Here is a 17,665-nt window from a genome sequence, read left to right as displayed (position 1 = left end):
GTTCAGCATTTTTGGTCGTTGGCATTTGGGATTTTAAACTTTTGGTTTAAAATCCCGCTCAGAAATGCCCTCCTTGTATAGCACCCTATGTGTTTACACTGGAAGAAAACTCTTAACTCTTGGAAACTCAGAGCAAGTTTTCAGACTTATGATTATGACATAAATGTTTGTTGTTTTATTGCTCTTGTGGCTCCTTAACAACAATATGGAATGCTACTTCCAAAAGATTTACTGTAGAATTACACGGTATGAATAGCTTCATATTGAATCTTGAAAAACTCTGGGATATGCTTTTGAGAGCAAGTACCATGAGTACATGTCAGGGACACACACATCCTCATGTATACAGTTTTAAAAATCCTGTGATATAACCCATCTTAAAATAGGTGCAATAAAAATTTGACTACTGATTGTGCTTCTTTGTTGTGGTTAACCTGGGTAAACTTAGCGACAGAAACAATAACCAAGTTCACGGCCTCCTGCCTATCATCTCACTATTTCAGACTAAGTCATTCACAAAGAGACTGAACTGTTATGACACTTTGTAACTCAGGCTTTAGAACTGTTATCTGTGCAGACGACCAATGTAAATGAATTAGAAGAACTGCAGGAAATTTACATAAGGTCTGAACATGATAGCTCTTACAGATCTGTAAGCAGTGTACTACAAAACCACTTTAGCATAGGTTTATAGATATGTAAACCTCCTACTGAATAGGCAATGTATTAAAGACTTAATGGTTCTCTATCACAAACCAGACAACTAGTCTCTTCAGCCTGCATTGATGGATTATTCTGAGAAGGGGTCCGTGGCTTTCACCTGACTGGCAAAGGGGTCCATGGAACAAAAAAGGTTGAAAACCCCTGATCCAAAAGGATCCAGTATCTGTCAACCTGGGAAGACGTGGTCAACAGGCCATACTGCTTTGTCAGAGATGGCTTGCACCTGTTTCCTCTAGGATTTCAGATACTGTTAAAGCCATTAGCCTCCCTTATTGTGCTTTTTGCAGGCAGTGCCAAAATAACCAACCTCCCAACATAACAAAATCCTCTCAGATAAACTCAAGGTGCTGCTGTTTAATGCTAGGAGTCTAAACAAGAAACTGCAGTCCCTGAACGCAATCCTCACTTTGGAAGATGCTGACATCTGAGCAGTCACTGAGACATGGTTCAAAGGTGCGGAAAGCACCTCAGCCATGCAGGGCTACAATACCTTCCATATGTTCAAACCACAAACTGAGCATGAAAGAACCAAAGGAGGAGGTGTATCCATCTTCATTAAGGGTTAGTACTCCTCGAGACTGGCCAAACAATGTGACACTCTTGAGCTCCTCCATATCCAATTAACTATAGACAAAGTCCCCACTACATCATAGCTACCTAAAGATCCCCCAACATGAAACAGGAAAAGCATACCACATACCTGGACTTACTGGAGTTACTTGCCATACAGCCCAACACCTTACTTATGGGTGATTTTAATTTTCCTAACATCGAATGGGAAACATACATGACCACAAACATGCTCGCTCAGAAGTTCTTGGACTCTGTCTATGCAAGTGCTCTGGAACAGCTAATCAGCACACCCACAGGAGGCCCAAATGTCCTGGACATAGTACTTACTAACAAGGGAGAGCAATGCAACTCCCACCCCCCATGTGACGTTCTCCCTGGTAAGATCGGACCATAAATCAGTCTTGTTTGATGTAATTATAAGACCAGATGCCTCATCAAGCTCAAAAATGCTTAAGAATTTTTCAAAGGCAAATTACTTCCTATTAAGTGATGGTATAAAAAGTTTCAAAGCCCCCTTGAACGCAGATAACATGGACTCCTATGCAGAGGTGTACACCGATGCACTGTATAACCACTCAAGCAATTGAACAGAATCAGCTGACCTGACCAGATTAAAACCAGGTCTTGCCAAAAAAAAAAAAACAAGCCAGGTAGACCTCTTCTATAAATAGGCTATACAACAAGAGAAAGAAACTAATGTCCAAGAACAAAAGGGAACTTGCCCAGTAGAGAAAGAAATACCTTTCTAGCTTAATCAAATAAATTAGAGATCTTGCCAAGTCTTTCCAAGTCCTTGCCAAGTCCTCCCAAGCTAATTACAAAGTAAAAATAGCCGGGTCTATATTATATGAGTGAAAGTTCATATAAGCAAATGCTCAATGAGCGAAAATCCCGGACATCAAAAACAATATTCCCCCGCTAAATTTATATTCCAACTCCAAGATCACACTACAGTGAGGAAAGGCCAAATGCTCCAGTCTTCACTGTACTGCAATCCCACAACACACATCTCAATGGATTTTCACTCATTGGAGCGTTCACTTATTATGAACTTTCGTTCATATAATATAGACCCAAAATAGCCTCCCTAGCTAAGGGCAATCAAAAGGCATTCTTTTACTACCTCCCAAATCTAAAAGGGAATACCAGCTATGCGCTGAACTGTTTGTGGATGGCACCACCCATACTCAATTGGACATTATAGCCAACCTCCTAGCTGACAGATTTGGAGCAAACTTTACCCCTCTGACCCCTCCAGTCATCCACGAAAGTATATCTGCCCCCATTTCTTAGCCTATTATCTCAAGAGATCAGGTCATCTTGGTGCTCTCCAAGGCCAAAAACTTGGTAACAATGGGACCAGACAACTTCCCAAGTTGCCTTTTAAACAACTTAAAACATAACCTAGCAGACCTACTCAGATCCTTTTTTAACCACACCCTGCAAACTGGCTATGTTCCAGCAGAATGGAGGACAGCAACAGTAATCCCTCTGCACAAAGGGGGACCATCAACCGACCCTGGAAATTATAGACCCATAAGCTTGACTTGCCTCATCTGCAACACCATGGAAAGAATCATTATGGACCTTATTAACAAGGACATAGGTAATCTCTAAACTCTGGACCCAACTGAATTTGGATTCATTAAAAGTAAATCATGCCTGTTAAACATGGTTGACTTCTTTGAGACTGTCACCATTGTCCTGAATGACAGAAAGACAGTACACACCACCTAACTTGACCTAGCCAAGGCATTTGACACAAACCCCAACTCAGATATTATAGAGAAACTTGCCCATTTGGGAATTAACCCCTACATTACCAGACGGGAATCCAGCTGGCTCACTGACAAGACACATGCTAACAAAGTGGGTGACTTCACTTCTAGCAAAAGACCAGTCACGAGTGGCATACTACAGGGTTCTGTGCTAAGCCCATTCTTCTTTTGGCTTTACCTAGTTAGGGGTCACCACAGCAGATCATCTGTCTGCTCATGATTGGCAGTAGAGTTTTACAGTGTTGAGTTGCCAGCCCAGTATCCAACCTTCCACAGAAGGCACACACATGTACACCTAGGGCCAATTTAGAGTGTCTAATCCACCTACTGCATGTCTTTGGGATGAAACTGGAGCAAACCCAGATGACCACAGGGAGGACATACAGACTCCACACTGAAGGCACCCCAACCAACAATCAAACCAGAGAACCTCTTGCTGTGAGGCAGCAATGCTAACCACTGCACCACCATGGGCACCCCTGTGCCAGGCCCCTTACTGTTCAGAATTTATTTCTCAGAAGTACAGTCAAACTTGGATGGCCTGTGGCCGACCAAGCTTGCTGATGATTGGAAATTGGTAGCAATCCCCGAGTCTCCTTCAGTGATGTCAATATACTGCAGGCAAGGTTAACTCAGACAAATGGCTGTTGTCAAAGCCACAAATTAAAGCTAAATGCAAAAAAAATGCATTATTATTCACTTTGGGAAAGCCAGCATCCCTGCTAATTACATTATAGACAACACCCCACTAAGTATAGACCCAGTGGTACATGATCTGAGCACTCGGGTTGATAGCAATCTGAACTTTGACTATCATATATCCACAGTAGTCATGAAATCCTTCTATGTGGAACATCTCATAAGTAAAGGCATTGCATCTAGATCTAAGGATGTTATAATTCCATTATACGTGGACCTCATCAGACCAATAATTGAGCACAGTGTTCCATTTTGCATGTATCTCACCAGACATTTGCATCAATTGGAGACAGCACTGAGTTTTCTCACCAAGAAATTACAAGGTACACAAAACAAGTCTTAGGTAGGAAGACTGAAAGCCCTGTCATTGCATTCTGTCTCCTACAGGTTGCTAAGGAGTCACCTGTGCCTGGCTTACACGGCAGTCTCTGACCCCACCTGATGGAAATGTTACACATTCATAAATCAAACTGCACGAGGGTCACTAACTCCAGAGATCTTAACTCAGCCTAACCTAGCCTCTGACATGAACAGGTCATGCTGGAGAGATTGATACATCTCCCAGAGACTGCCACTTTCCTGGAGCAAGCTTCAAATTCAAGTGAAACAGAACTCCTCCTTGACCCTCTTCAAATGTAACCTAGATCAATGGATGGTTGACCACAAATTCACTCCTGGGATAGCACCCATGTCACTCCTGGATAAAGGAAGTTGATATTAACTGCCGCAGACACTTACCTCTGCAAACTTTACTCAATTAACCATTGACAACTGGGGCAACTCAAGATAATTATCGCTAGGCTTGTAAGGGCTCAAGGGCCGTTAGTCTAGTAACCTTCATAGGTTCATAGGTTGGTACTAGGCTATCGGCCCTAGGGCCTATACAAGCATAGCCATAACAATTCCCTGGATATTTCTTCCCACACTATCTACTTCCCTGGACCCCTGTCTAGCAGGACGACTGACGTGATCCCCGGGGTGAATTTCCTTTCCTTCCATGAACCTATGAACCTATGAACATGTCTTTAAGCCCATCTGGAAGATGTTTAGAATTTTTATCTTTCTTATAAATGCAGATACATAATGCTGCCTACTTGTAAATGCTGGCAGGTTCCTACCTGCAGCTACTTCCACTGTTATTTATAGTAGTGCCAATATATGGTGATGGACAAGATGATGAGGAAGGTTAGAAGGGGAGTACTTACCCAATGTCCATTTATTGCTGAATGTTCTGTCATTTGGTTACTTCATCCCATATCTCCTTTACTGTGTACCTTTTTGCCCACTTCAGGTGTTATTTTACAAATAACATCACAAGTCTGGAAAAGTAGTGCTTGAGAAAAAATTTGCATTGTTGTTTTAGTGTATGATTATTTACCCATGTTCCATTTTTTTAATGTTAAAATCATGTTTTACTTCATGAATGAAAACTCATGGGTTTTATTACTTATGATTTATGTAACTGAAGATAGTCCTTCGCACAGTACTGTTCTAGCATCTCAATACCTTCTGTACAATAGCTAATGTGTCCTTTAGCAATGCAGTTAATTTATATTGTTCTGCAATTCAAGCTGAACATCTTCTCCCTGTAATTTTTCTGTTGGAGCATTGCTATTATAATATTCATATGGGCAATAGAAATATCTTAAGTTGTTCCCTGGCATCATCTCTACAATATATAACAACCATAAAGTCATATTACCTTGATGTGTGTTGAGGGTTGGGAGGGTGGCCTAATTGTTAAGGTGTTTGCCTTACTAACACAAGGTGCAGCGTTTGAGTCTCACAAGGGATAATTGGCTATGCTTAAAATGGCATGCAAGGGCAGTTAGCGTAGTGCTAACCTATGAACCTTGTCTTGTTCCCTGTCAGCTTTATGTCTTAATTAAAGTAATACATAATCCTCAAAGCCCCATGTTAAGATACTGTGTAGTAACATTAAAATGTTAGTATAAAGTAGGAAAACGATGAAAAAAAAACATAAACCTTATTGATTGTTTCTCTTTAGTGCTTATGAGACAGGCAGGTCTGTGCAAGTATTGTGCAATGTTTATGGCTGGAGAGTTTCCAAATGTAAGGCAACAGGAATTTGCAAGCCTAAAGGTCAGCAAACAGTATAAATAAACAGTAAATGGTGGCATTGGCTGTGACATGTAGCAAATGTATTGTGTAAAACTTAGCATGACTGAATCTGATTCAGTCAAGGTAATGTGATATAATCCATCACAAGTTATAAAAAAATATGGATATTATGGAAGTATCCCACAAGAAGTAGAACTCAACTATTTTTCCCTCTATTGATGGTAAGAAAAAAACATCAGGGAGTTTGGCAAGTTTCCAGAGTAAAGGGCAGAAAATTCCAGCAATGATGTAGCATAAAATAATGCATATGGTCTGTGGTCTGGATGATAGCTTTCACAAAAGATTGGATTAGATGACTGACCATTTACTCACAGGAGGCTTGGTAAGTGAAACAGAAAAAAATTAAAATCCTCAGTTTTTTAACAAGAATATAAATTATGATATGATCATTCAATTGAAAATGTGCATCATCGGCAACAGGAGAAATCTTCTCTGACCTTATAAGCAGGAGATTCAGGAGTGACTTAGGAAGCAGTAGCTTGTTTGAGCCATGAAACTCAGGGTGTTCAGGTGGGGATACAAGCTTAATGTATAACCTATCATCTGTGAAATAGTAGATATACTGTCAGCAATATACCTGATTTGCTGCAAGAGAAAAAGCATGCCTTATGATCATATTATGTAAGGATTATTATTAGTAATGTTAACAAAAATAAAACAAGCCGAAGATGTGTTTTAATAGAAATCTTACAGCAGCTGCACCTCCAGCTACAAAAGGATGTGTGAACTTTTGACAAGCTGTTTCCACTTTCTGTCACACCCTGAGAAATGAGTCAGCTGCAGCACAAACCAAACAGGCTAGCAGAAAGATTTTTTTTCCATAAAGCAGAAAGCATAGTTAAGTGTGCACAACTTTATGCCCTGAAGAACATTTTCACTTAGCAAACTTGACACACCTAAATTGCTAGGATTCCTCAATCCATTATTTTCAAAACTTAAATCTCAGCTTGGTTCTGCAGCTATCTACTCGTGTAATTTTGTTTTGTATTGCATTAGGCTACACAGTTATTTTTTCTCTGTCACCTATTTAACTTTACTAATACTGTGTGTTGCAGTTGACACCACTGCAGTTGGACGTTTTTACTGTTTCATACCGTAGCAAAGCTGTCTCTGTCAGTCTTGCAGCACAGACAATCACATTTATAGTGTCACACGTCCTACTTATTTTCTCATCCTGCTTTCCTTCTCAGCAAGAGTTTGTTACTCATTTTGGGTCATTTACTTCTTGAGCTCCTTGCTTTATAATGTCTTGTACCTTTCACAAAATATCGCTTTACGATTTGCTCTTAGATATTTAAAACTTTTGCATGTTATTCTTTTTTCTGATAAAATTCTAATAAAAATCCAACTTTTTGCATGCATTTCCATGCTCAAGGCTTTCTTCTGTCCTTCCTTGATTTCGCTCCATACAGAGCACACCAGCACACTACCCCCTATTCTTGTATTAATTCATAGCAACGTCCGGCTGCCTCAGGTATCAGCCACCTGGTGAAGCCTGAGACAATAGTGACACAGGTCCTCCCTTTGTCTAGAAGCCCAAGCACACTCAGTTGAAGTGCCATTTCAACCTCTCTTACATGCTTCCCTAAAATGTCAGAAGGATGTGTCACAAAGTGCAATCTGTATTTTTTATGGGGGTCTAAGTCTAAAATCTGCATTATTTTTAAATATAGGCCAGTTGACTCTTATTTTAAAAGAACTAAGAGTTGCACAAATGCACACAAGTATGTACTGTGACACGTGCAACTCCCAGTGACAGAAAAGAAAAAGATTATTTGAAAATATATAAACAACTAAACAAATAATTAAAAAAATAAATAAAAAGGAGGGACTTTAGATAAGAAGTGTAGTACAGTGACTCATACCTGCCTTTCTAATTTACAATTATATTTTAATTTCCTTGATGATGACAAAAATCATTCAAATCCTATAACTTCATGACAAGAAACAGAATGCATTTTTTGCTCATTTTTCTCCCTTGCTGCCTCCTGATTCTCAATACCCCTCATCCAACTGGCCCATTCATTCCCCTTCATTGGGTAGAGAGCCAAAATGTAGGGCAGTCATTAAGGTAGTCATCAGTTTTTATTTTAGTTATTATTATTTTTAGCCTAACACCATAGTGTATACCAATAAATGCACTTAGGAATTCAAGTAATGCAATCCTTGAAGACTGTCTTGTCCCCTCTAAGTGCCAGGACTCCTGTGTGGACTCCATTCACTATCAGGGACTCTAACAACCACATACTCCAGTCCCTTCCCAAAACAGAGGTGATCCACAGAAACTGCATCATTCATTCCTTCTTCGTGCACACTCCACCATGTGCCCAAGATGCTATCTGAACTTTGGCCACCTGGGGGTCATAATCAAAACTTTAAACATCTACCCCAACAGAGGTGATAGAAAGCATGATTGTGTCCCCTTTTGACTACCCTTCACTTAAAGATAATATTGATTACTGACAAGCCACTTACAAAAATATATCTTAGATAAATAATTATCATAGGTTCATTGGAGGTCACTAGGCTAATGGCCCCAGGGCCCCTATAAGCCTAGCCAAGTTCAACCCATGTTCCCTAGGATGTCTCATTCAAGCAGACACTAAAATCAGCACATATTGCCCCTACCCAAAAGGGACACAGGTGGAACCCCCAGAGTGAATTTCCAGTTGTCTAAATTATGCCTAAATAGGAACAATGAGGGGCTTTGTTTAACATGACTAGGAAGCTTGTTCCAATAGTGGGGTAACCTCTGTGAGACAAATCTGTCTCTCCAGCAATTTCTGTTGATGTCACATACCAGGTTAAGGTCCTCTGAGTGAGAGATTTGTGTTCTATTTCACTTGTGAATGTGCAGCATTTCCATTAAGGGTGGGTCAGAGATTTCTTTATATGCAGGATACAGGTTGCCTCTGAGCAGTCTGTATGACACAGAGTAAAGTGACAATGATTTCAGTTTGTTCACATAAAACAGATCTTGAAAACCCTGAATTCTCTTTGTAAAGAACCTCTTTGGTGTCTCCAATTGCTACAGGTGTTTGGAAAGGAACATACCAAAGAGAGCATTGTACTCTATTATTGACCTGATGAGGGAAAAGTACAGGGAGGTTATGACCTATTTTTTCACTGGAGGTAAGGCTCTTACTTATGAGATGAGCAATGCAAAAAATCCATATCCAGCTCCAGACAGGTGACAAGTGGAGTACCTCAGGGTTCAGTCCTGGGACCAGTCTTGTTTGGCATCTACTTCTCTGAAGTACAGGCCAACACTAAGGGACTCTGGCTAACAAAGTTCGCAGATGACTGCAAACTGGGAGCCATTATTGAATCCCCAAATGATGTGGCTACTCTACAAAAGGGCCTTACAGAAACAGATGCTTGGTGCCAAAGCCATGGGCTCAAGCTCAATGCCAAGAAATGTATAGTTATCCCCTTTGGAAAAAACATGTACCCATGAATTACCACATAGGTAGCAGCACACTAAACACCGAAAGTGTGATAAGAGACTTAGGGACACAGATGGACAGTGGTCTCACCTTCAATAGAGCTTTTGGACATGCTACACTTAAAGAAATCCCAATCCCTCAGAGCCACACACTCCAGGAATCTAAACCTTGTCATCACAATAAACAAAACATGCTGGATGGATAGGTTCCTGACCCAGAGACTCCCCAGTCTCTGGAATACTCTGCCCATACATGTTAAGCAGAGTGCCTCTTTAGCCCTCTTCAAAAGGAACCTTGATGATTGAATGGGAGAAAGGAAATTCACCTCGGGGATCACGTCAGTCGCCATGCTAGACAGTGGTCCATGGAAGTAAATAGTGTGGGAAGAAATAGCCAGGGAATTGTTATGGCTAGGCTTGTATAGGCCCTAGGGCTGATAGCCTAGTACAAGCCTATGAACCTATTAGCAAAATGCCCTTTTTACCACTGTGTAGATATGGTGATTGAAGTTAAGGTTGTTGTCGACACGTGTGCCCAGATCTCTTACCACTGACTGTGTGCTTAGGGTATTGCTATTGATGTGGTAGTTTGCAGGAACATCCCCCTTGCCAAAGGGTATGATAATGCATTTTTTGCATTGAGTTTAAGAACATGACTTTGGCACTGATCATTAGTCTGTGTAAGACCTTCTTGCAGGATGTTGACATTGCTAGAGGCTTCAATGATCACTCCCAATTTGCAGTAATCAGTAAACTTTGTTAGCCACAGTCCTTTAGTTTTAGCATGTACTTTGGAGAAGTAGATTCTGAAAAGTAGGGGTCACAGAAGCATTAGGGAACACCACCAGTTACATGTCTGTGGAGGAGGAGGAGTCTCCTATTTTGACTGTATGAGTTCTATCAGTGAGCCAGTTTTCAACACACCTAACAAAATATGGGTTGATACCCAGCTGGGTGAGTTTATCAATAATGCCTGAGTGGGGGATTGTGTCAAAGGTGTTAGCTAAGTCTAGGTAGGTGGTATGCACAGATTTCCCATTGTTTAGGACTTTGGTGACTGTCTCAAAGAAGTTCACAAAGTTTAACAGGCATAATCACCCCTTGACAAAGCCAAACTGGGTAGGGTCAAGTGTTTGGATATTTCCTATAGCTTTGTTAAGAAGGTCCATGATGATTTGTTCCATGGCCTTGCAGATGAGGTTGGTCAGGCTAATGGGTCTATAGTTCCCAGGCTCTGTGGATACACCCCTTTTGTTAAAAGGAATGAATGTAGCTGTTTTCTGCTGCAATGAAGCCAGTGCTTAGGCTGTGATTGAAAAGTGTGCTCAATGGTGATACTAATTCCTGGTTTAACCCATGGAGAACACAGCCCCAGATCTTGTCTGGTCCCATAGATTCTGTGTGTTCACCTTCGGAGAGGGCATTTAAGACCTGCTGCTCAGAGATACTAGGTGGGGGATAGGTTTTAGGGATGCTTTGGGGTATATGTGGGAGGGAAGTTTTCACTGAACTTGTCATCCAGCAGGTTTGCTATATCCACAGGTTCTGTATATATAGTACCATTAACTGCAAGTTCAGCACAAATCTGGGCCTTTACCTTTGAGGTTACAGATGTAACTAAAGAACGCCTTGTGTTTATCCTTAGTTAGGGAAGCTAATTTGGATTCATAGTTAGCTTTGGGGGACTTCACTGGCAGTATTATTTGCCTGTTTAAGTTGTGGAGGGAGTGTTTCCAGTTTTGAGACTGTTCCTTCCTACTATTAGACAGCAATTTCTTTCTCCTATTGTATAGCCAATTAATGGCAGTTGCCACCAGGCAGGTTTGTTTTTTTTTTTAAGATCTTGCTTTGATTCAGGTACAGCAGAGTCAATACAGTTGTACAGGTGCTTGTATAAAGTACTGGTGTATAACTCAGCATAGGTGTTTGTTCTATCGGTGGGGGTGGACTATGACACTATTTATTCTGTCACATAAGAGGTTGTAATTGGCCTTGGAAAAGTTTTTTAGTCTAGTTGTTGCTAAGGGGGGGTCTTGTGTTATAGTTACTTCTAGCGAGACTGATTTGTGGTCAGATCTTACCAGGGATGACCACACATTGGGGGTAGTGCAATGGTCCCACGTGTTGGTGACAAACTGATCCAGGATGTTTAAGCCCCTTGTGGATGTGTCAACCAGCTGGTCCAGGGCATTGGAGTTAACGAAGTCCAGGAACCTTTGGGCAAGTGAGTTAGAACAAGTATAATTTACCCATTCAATGGATGAGTTAATTAAAGTCACCCAAAACCAGGGTGTTTGATTGTATTTTTATTGACTCATGTAGGTTGAGTGGATGTCCTGATTCATAGAGAGAGTCCTGTAGCTGGCAATAACCTGAAGAGTGGTCTTACCTGCAGTTAATTGCACCTGAAGTAATTCATGGGACTTGTGCTAGTTTGCTAATCTAGAGGTGTATTTATATTTAATGAATATTGATACACCACTTCCATTAGTTTTCATAAATTCAATTTGTGGTCTGAACATGTGGAAGGAAATGTAACTTAATATAGCTGGGGTGCTCTCCACTGCCTTAAACCAGGTCTCAGTGACTGCATAAATGTCAGCATCTTTTAAGGTGAGGACTACTTCTAGTTAGTGCAGTTAGGCTTCTAGCATTTAGCAACATAGCCTTGAGGTTGTTTTTAGAGGGTATTTTTACATTGGGAATTTTGTTTTTGTGACATTGCCTAAAAAAGGCAATATGGGGGTGGCAAGAGCTTTCATCAGTAAACAAAATCCCAGGGGTGACAGATGAAGACCGTCTCTGGCAAAACATTGAGGTCTGTTGATCATGTCACCCCAGGCTGACAGATACTGGATCCCCTTTGAATGACACCAGAACTAAGCCAGTTGTTGAAGTCAATCATTTTTTGTTTTTATTGAGGTCTTATCCTAGGCGAAGGTAAAATGCTGCTTAAGGCTAGGGACACACCTGCCTGAGACACATAATCAGAGAGTTCAGTCACATCTCTCTTCAGAAAGTCCAGTGAGGTACATCTCAAGTCATTCACACTAACGTGGACTATTATGGAGACATAACAGTGCCGGTGTTGAGAGACTTGAGTGTGTGTGTGATGTGGTGGATCCTGGCGCCTGACAGACAGCTGACCGTGACTTTTTCCTTATTCAATCTGATGAGAGGGACATCCATTTGTCTCACAATTGAGTTGCCTATCACTAAGATGTTTGTTTTTGTGTTATGTCTTAGGGGCTAGTCTGTTGAGACAATGGTGTGTGATATATTATGTCTACTATGTTCTGCAGAGGATGTATTATGTGAATCATGCTTGTGTTTGTGTTTGGGAGGTCTCTGATATTTAGGTAAGCTTCTGCTAAGGACCTCCACTTATGTAGGTTTATGTGTTGTCGGTTTGGTAGGTGCAGAAGGTGAGCTGTGCATGTGGGCAACCTGCTTTGTATCAGATGAACTGACTGGGGAGCGAGAGAGCCTGGATTCTAGGTTCTTGATACAGATGCACCACTCACATAATGAATTTGTGTGGACTAGAAGAAGTGGGTTGTCAGTGTACATGATGCAATAGCTGCATTGCCTCAGAATGCCCATGTCAACCAGGCTGGCCGGAGAAACTGTGAGAAATTGTCCATCCATAATGTAGGTAAGCTGATGTGGTCAGAAAACAGGGAGGCAGGAAGGATGAGTTAAAGTAGAGGACAAGAGAAGTGGACAAAAAATATGAAGGGCTAGTGGGTATAATCTATGTTGGTACCGCAGACGCTTCGCTGACTGCATCACCTGTCAGTGAGGGACAATCACAAGAACTTACTGATGGTGCACCAGCAGAGTACTAAGGGAAAATTTGCAGGCAGAACTTTTTGTATCTATAACCGCCAGTGCTGCCCACTGCTGTTCACCAGTGCGCAATGCGCAAACAAGCAGAAACTCATGCAAATGTGATGCTTATGTTGCAAATGAGAGCAAATTGATTTAAACAGATTATCCAATAAAAAAGCTCAAAACTGAGCCCTGTTCCAGCAACCTTCAATCAGATGAGTTCTAACTGCGTACTCCTCCCACTAGGGTGCAGAGCAACCCTCTCCAACAAAACATGGCCTGGTTTAGTGCTCAAGATATACAAACAGAACTAGATTCAGCAGGTATGAATGTAGTCTATGCTACAGCAAAGTGCAACAATTTCAGAAAAAAAACCAGTTCAAATAAGCAGTGATATGGTAAAAATGTACTTCAAGGGTGCAATATACATTGAAAAAGTCTACATAATTTCTACTTAAGTTTTGCAGAGATCAGCAGATGCCTTGGATTGATCAGATAAATATAGCAGAGCAGTAGCTGGTCGCCAAACTCTGTGTGGCTTCGATAAAACAAGAGCAAACCCATACAAATGCAGTGCTTATGTAATAAATGAGACCAAACTGATTTAAACAAGTTAACCAATAAAAAAAACTCAAAACTGAGCCCTGTTCCAGCAGTCTTCAACCAGATGAGGTCTAACTGCACATGCCTCCCACTTGGTTGCAGGGAAACCCTCTCTAACAAAAAAATGGCCTTGTTTAGTGCTCAAGTTATACAAACAGAACTAGACTCAGTAGGTCTGAATCTGGTCTATGCTACAGCAAACAAAGTGCAACAATTTCAGAAAAAAAAAGTTCAAATAAGTAATGATATCATTAAAATGCAGTTCAAAAGTGCAATATGCAGTGAAAAATTCTACTTAAGTTTTGCAGAGATCAGCAGATGTCTTGGATCGATCAGATAAATACAGCAGAGCAGCAGCTGGTTGCCAATCTCTGTGGAGCTTTGCTAAAACAAGAGCAAACCTGCACCATTTCTGTGCTTATGTACAAATGTGAGGAAACTGATTTAAACAAATTAACCAATAAAAAAGCTCAATACTGAGCCCTTTTCCAGCAATCTAGTTCTAACTGCACACTCCTGGCACTAGGGTGCAGGGGAACCCTCTCCAACAAAAGAAGGCCTTGTTTAGTTCTCAAGTTATGCAAACTGAACTAGATTTAGCAGGTCTGAATCTAGTCTATGTTACTGCAAACTGCAACACTTTCTGAGAAAGAAAATAGTTTAAATAAGCAGGCACAATAAGCCTTCAACTAGCAACTCCCAGCTCAGAAGGGCAGAGGCTACCCTATCCTCTCACAAGAGTTCAGACCACAAACATTCTTAATGCAAAATAACTGTCCAGAAGCCCAAGCACTTTAGAATAAGTTCATCAACTATTGCTATGATTACTGTCTGTGGGCTGTCATATATGTTTGTGCCTACTCTGCTTTGCTTTCTCTTCTCCCTAAAAGTATCACTGTGTTTGAGTACTGCAAATCCAAGTCAGCTACTTTTTTAGTCTTTAGTAAACAGAATTATTAATAATACAGTTTTAAAAGCGCTGCTTCAGCAGTTGACTTAAATGTTGAAGTTGCTCAGTGACTGAAAAATTATTCCCATTTTATTACATACCAACAAATTTATATTACTAAAGCAAGGTGATCCAAGTGGAGGAATGTGATTTTATTCTAAGATGTGGCAACCTTAGGATTCTTTATAATAAAAAATGATGCATACTCTAGCTTGAAAGACGAAGGGGTCTGACATGTTAAGTATGAGTCTATGTAAAGTACACTGGACTCAGAAACCTGCAGCCTTACAAACTGAAGTTGTATACATTGCCAGATATAATAAATGCAACTTGATTTATTATTGCACAAAAAATGACAATGACAATAACCATAGCTCTCAACAAATCGGGGACAAATCCAGAAATAATTAGGTGTGATTGGATACACTTTAAAATATTAGTGCTGCTAACTTGAGAGACATAAGAGAGTGCAAACTAATATAAAATTTCTGAAGTAAAATAAGCCTGAAATTCTAATTATTATCATTATTTATTAAGTATAATCCAAACATTTTTTTCCTAAAGGCAACAGTTTTAAGAGAAATTAAGCAGGAAGAAGCAAAAATCTGAGTCAAATCATAACACATGGTTGTATTACAAGTGAACATTTGATCAACAAGTGAACATTTGATCAATGGAAGAAACTACCACATGAGATTTGTTACAAAAACAGAAATTAATGCTATTATAACTGGAATAACTGGAAGGGTTATAATGAAGGTAACTTCAGGAGGTAGCCATTGTATGGTGAACCTTTCGAACTGAATTGTATAAGCTAATGGTGGGGAAGAATTTAACAGTGACTAAGTGTGTTCCAAAGTAGTGAAGTGCTTAAAAAGAAGGCCCTTCAGCAGCATTACATGGATTTCTGAGGTTGTACAAGGCCAGGGAGTCCATGGTGGATAATTTCAATGATTGATGAAAATACTTGTGGTTCAGGAAAACTGATACCCCCAGCATTCTACATGGTAGGGTTAGCAAGGTTTAGGTATTGCACCCCAAGAGCTAAAAACTGACACTGATGTTGGGTATGCATCATTCTTGTGGTTGCATTCATCTCTTGCTGGGACCCTTGTGATTATACTAAGAACCCCCAAAACACCAAATAGCAGCCTTTATTCTCCTTGGACATATCTGTATGAGAAGCCCTCCTGTGTCTATAATACATTCCTTTTGGGACTGTTGCCATTATGTTACATGTTAACCTGTTCAGGAGATTCTAGTATCTATAATGCAGACTGTATCATTTCTTGCTGATGAAGCATAGCAGGTTATGTAGTCTTTCTACATCTGCAGTCCCCTCCTGTTTCAATTACAGTCATGTTTCTTTGACAGGGAGATTCAGATGCTCCCACACGTTAAGCAGTAAACATTATTGTTTTTGAGACATACTTCAGTTCTTGTGGTCCCAGCCCCCTCCTGTTGCTGTCACTATACTATATTATCCTTTTAAGGAGATACTATCACCCTCCTAAACACTAGATGTGTCACGCTTTATGTTTCTGATCGTTACCTGCATGTGAAGCCTTCCTGTAGCCCCATTTCCTGCCTGTTGGGCTATTAGCCTTATATTCTAGAGACTCCATCAACTCTTTTGAAAATAGTAACATTGCATGCACTTGAGATACAGCTACACACACCATTCCTGCAGCTGAAATCCCTTCCTGTTGCAACTGTTGTCACCATTGTCTTTATTTTAGGCTTTAATGATTTGTCACATGGAAAAATGGATCATTTTACAAGTTTGAATTTTATACTTTTTAGCACTGTATGACACATTACAAAATACAGTATGGCTGTTGAGACCACACCCCCATGGTTCTGCAGAGTTAAAATAAAGAAACTATTTTTTTTATTTATTTTATAAAAGCTCCAGTATGCAAAAAGCATCTCCTGTTTGGCTGTAGATAAATGGACCACCTCCCATAAATCATATGAAAGTATTATTTTTAACTTTCACAAGTTAAGAAGATTTTGGTAACACTACTTTACAACTGCCAGCCAACAGTTTTTATTCTTCTTGAGGTACAGCTGGTTGTACAGCTTATTATGGCCATAATTGTATCATGTTGGGGCCACTGTCATTTTACTAGACATTAAGAGCTCACCCTTGTCATCTGGAGAAAAATATTTATCTATTTGTTGGTTTCTTTATTTATTTTCCTTTTTTTATCCCTGCATTACTTGCTCCAAAATGCTGTGGGGTGCATTGTCTAACCTACTTCTCAGTTGCACTGTAGTGCTAAAACTGAGAAAACATTTTTGTAGTGCAAATCCCCATTCTGTATATAATCCCACATTTTTTACACAATTCTTTGTAACATTTAAAGCACCTTTTATTTTTTTTTCCAGAGAGTGAGTGTGTGTGTGTGTGTGTGTGTGTGTGTGTGTGTGTGTGTGTGTGTGTGTGTGTGTGTGTGTGTGTGTGTGTGTGCATGCATGTATAGATTTTTTCCTTTAGTTTTCTGGACTCTAGACACACAATGAAGACACTTTAATGGTGCGTGGGAATCACTGTACTCTGACCCTAAAGTACCACTATCACCATTGGTCTGTTTTTCTCTCTTTCACATTCCTCCTTTTTCTCTTTCAACAGGAGAGGACTGCAGCTGCAGGAAGAATGCATAACCAACTATTTCTCAGCAACACTAAAGGCTGCCAATTTACTGGCAGTCTAACCTGTGTCTCTCTATACCTTACCAAGTTAATCCACATACATTGGTGGCAGCATATCTAGTGACAAAGCTAGATCTTTTCTTCAGGTATTGTCGCCACCATTATCTACATTTACCCCCTTTCCTGTTCATCTAATCATGCAAAACTGAATATGCTTATACAGAGAGAGAGAGAGAGAGAGACACACACACACACACACACACACAC

At 40.3% G+C, this 17,665-nt stretch overlaps 1 long non-coding RNA gene across 1 annotated transcript in view; it reads left to right on the top strand.

Annotated features, from left to right (window-relative positions):
* The first annotated feature begins 5,917 nt into the window (after window positions 1–5,917).
* The window catches only part of LOC122792245, a 203,770-nt gene continuing 192,022 nt past the window's right edge, over window positions 5,918–17,665 (top strand). Inside the window, exon 1 of the long non-coding RNA XR_006363297.1 lies at window positions 5,918–6,237. This is a non-coding gene — a long non-coding RNA (uncharacterized LOC122792245). The remainder of the gene's footprint in view (window positions 6,238–17,665) is intronic.

This window comes from Protopterus annectens, chromosome 1.part2 (assembly GCF_019279795.1).
Source record: "Protopterus annectens isolate FY-2018-M chromosome 1.part2, PAN1.0, whole genome shotgun sequence".
NCBI lineage: Eukaryota > Metazoa > Chordata > Ceratodontiformes > Protopteridae > Protopterus > Protopterus annectens.
This window is presented reverse-complemented; position numbering and strand designations above follow the sequence as displayed.